Source organism: Vigna unguiculata, chromosome 10, assembly GCF_037176805.1.
Source record: "Vigna unguiculata cultivar grain cowpea cultivar isolate G323 ecotype 2 chromosome 10, ASM3717680v1, whole genome shotgun sequence".
Lineage (NCBI taxonomy): Eukaryota > Viridiplantae > Streptophyta > Magnoliopsida > Fabales > Fabaceae > Vigna > Vigna unguiculata.
This window is the reverse complement of record NC_140801.1, coordinates 9,061,934-9,064,980: the sequence shown is the minus strand read 5'-3', so window position 1 is coordinate 9,064,980 and position 3,047 is coordinate 9,061,934. Positions and strand designations below refer to the sequence as shown.

The 3,047-nt window shown below is 32.9% G+C and overlaps 1 long non-coding RNA gene across 2 annotated transcripts; it reads left to right on the top strand.

Moving 5' to 3' along the window:
* Positions 1–904: 904 nt before the first annotated feature.
* Positions 905–2,809, top strand: LOC146882095 (uncharacterized). 2 transcript variants are annotated; one of them, XR_014985221.1, is made up of 4 exons: positions 905–1,043; positions 1,334–1,432; positions 1,722–1,861; positions 2,537–2,809. It is a non-coding gene; the product is annotated as an uncharacterized LOC146882095 (long non-coding RNA). The 2 variants fall into 2 exon arrangements; XR_014985220.1 differs by having other exon boundaries at positions 908–1,048.
* The last annotated feature ends 238 nt before the right edge of the window (positions 2,810–3,047 follow it).

The window sequence follows — 3,047 nt, the reverse complement described above, 5'->3', positions numbered from 1 at the left end:
ATTAGTAACCAATTTTAGTGACCAAAAGTTGTTAGTTACTATAATTACTAATTTATATACAAGTTTACAAAGTAAAAAAATTATTGGTTACTAAAATAGTTACTATTATGAATAAAAAATTATAATTGGTCATTAAATTGGTTTTTAAAATTAGCTACCATAGTTTTGGCTACCAAAGAAAACTGATCACTAAAAATTAGCTACCTAAGTTTTGGCTACCAAAATAACTTAGTTACTAAATTGCTCTCTAATTAATTAGTGACAAATTTAGTGACCAATTATAATTTTTTATTTATATTAGTGACTATTTTAGTAACCAATAAATTTTAATTTTGTAAATTGGTATCTAAATTGGTCAATATAGTGACTAACAACTTTTAGTCACTAAAATTGGTTATTAATAAGACATTTTCTTGTAGTGAAGTGATGATTGATGGTGAGACGGAACCCACACTTGCATGTGGTGGATTCAGTGAGGTGTGCACTTCTATAAATAATACAAATTAAGAAAAGGGAAATGATAGTTTAACTCAAATTTTTTTACCCATTTTTAACTCAGTGACGTGGCAAGCTGATATGGAATTTTTCTTTCATTTACAATTATATTGAAATGGATGACGGTGTCAAATGTAAAATGCACTAATAAGAGAAAATGAAAGGCACGCGTGATAAGCATTCGAAAGAGAAAACTAGGGTTTGCTCGTCTCTCTTGCTTGCTAAAAAAATCGGTCCTCCCTTACCCTCACTGTCATCTTTTACATTCATACACACAACATTGAAGAGGTGGAGCACGAGACCTACCCATAATCTCCTTTGTCAAAGATTAGCTGCCACTTTGACAACATTTGTCAAAGCTTCTCATCTGGTGCTGATAGTGCTATCTATTCGCAGGGTCCAACGAGAGAGCAACTATTTCACCACAACATCTGTTTCACTCCACGCACCACTGAGAGTACTCCTCTCATATCCCAAGACTGTCTACCGAAGCTCACATCCTCTCATTGCTGCGTCGACGATAACCGTTTTCCCCTGTTGCTTCTACTGTGAGGTCTTCTTCTCTTTGTTTCATCTTTTGTTGGTGTTGTTCGGGTTTTAATAATACTCATTGGCAAGCATGTTTCCCGTTTTTTATTTTGAGAGATTTGGGAACTCCTATTTAATGGTGGTTCGTATAGTTGTGTATTGTGTGCGTCGAAGGAATCTCGTGTTCTGACTTATTTTACTGGTGTAGTTTTGATTGGACGACTAGTTATCTTAATCTTTGTCTAAGTATCTTTCTCTTTTTCTTCTTATAAATCATGGTTATCCTTCAAAATGTCATCTTTTTTGGTAGGGTGGTGGTTACTTGGGTGATGTAATTATTCACTTGGGGTTGAACGAAAGGGGGCAAACTTGGGCTTCTAGCTAAGAGTAAGTGAAAGAATATTCCCAGGTGAAGGCTCTTTCTAATGTTATGATTTTCAAAGGATACATTCATCATTTGTTCATTCTCTTCTTCAATTTATGATTATCATTCTTTTATACTTTTACTTTTTTTCGATGAGTCAAGAAGTTATCCAAACTTATTCTTATGAGATCTAATGTAATGTGCTTGAATCAAATGTTATTGGAATTTTCATTTTATTTTTCTAGTTTTTCTTCTGTTGATTGGTGTTTTTTTAAACAAATATTGGTACAATTTTGGAGAAATCCAAGCTAAGTAATGGGTATCTTGTACATAGGTAAGATCCTTTGGAAGATGAATGCAGAGCAAAGTGTTTGGAGAATTTTTCTTTGTGTGGTCTTCGCATATGACAAAGGCATTGGATGCATGGTTTGGAGTTGTGACTTGATTGACATACAAAAATTCTCAAGTGGAGGGGTCAGTGTTTAGTACCTTTAGCACTTAACAATTGAATTGCTTAGGCCTGGATTACCTGCTTGACTTTTTGGTAATTTTACTCATTTTTAGTTTTAAGCTCAAACTAATGTTTTATGTGAGCATTAGCATGCATTTTTGTATGTTTAATGACAATATAGATGCATGATGATGTTACTAACAATTCTCGAACTAATATATGGGAGAATGAACTATGAGGAATTTTGTGCAATGATGAGAAGTAGGATGCCACAATAGGGATAGGCAACTAATCCACTGATTGGTTTTGTAGTGTTTGTAGTGACTTATTACTGTTGTGTGAGTTAATTCATGCTAGGCTTGTTTACTGACACTTTCTTTATAGAAATGTTAGATGAGCTTGATATTAATGTGTATTTATGCAGTTTTTGTGGTGGTTGTTAGGTTTCAGCTTTTCTGTCACATAATTTTTTAGAGGTCACACTACACTTCTTCTGCAGATTTAGAAACTGAGATATCTATTGTGATTGGGTTTTGTTCCCATTTGAGTTTTCCATTTTATGTGGATGCAACTTTATTTAAAAATACCATATCTTGATGACATTGTTAAAGACCTCATTATTAAACTCAATTTGAAATAAGTTTAATTTACTTTGTTTACAAAGAATTTGCATCTTGCTAATATAACTTATGTATCAGGAACTCTAGTGATATTTATGATGTCAATGTCTTCATGAAAAGCATGGAAGGAGTGTTCATAGTGGGATAGGATCTTTTTTCTCGCTCATCAAGGCATAAAATTGTTCCAGTAAAGGCTCCTGAATGGGGTTACAGAAGACTATATGGTCAAACATGTTGAACCTATTTATTGTTCATGAGACCTTGATCCGAAATTTTATGTGTAGTCACTATTTTCTAACAAATGAAGCATTAATTATTATGTATGATATATGCATCATGCCTTTTACTCTATCCTAATGTTTTTATGAATCCCACAAACACTTTGGTTGGACTAATAAAAGTATACTTCAATGTAATTCGGAAATACTTTAATCATAACTAAAATTCAATATGACATGAGTTTGTGGAAAGCATGAGATGAGACGAATATGTAACCTATTGACATTTCATGGTCATAGAAAAACATTACTTTACTAGTGCCCGTAACAAATATGTTAAACATGACTTTATTTTGTACAAAAAATCTAAA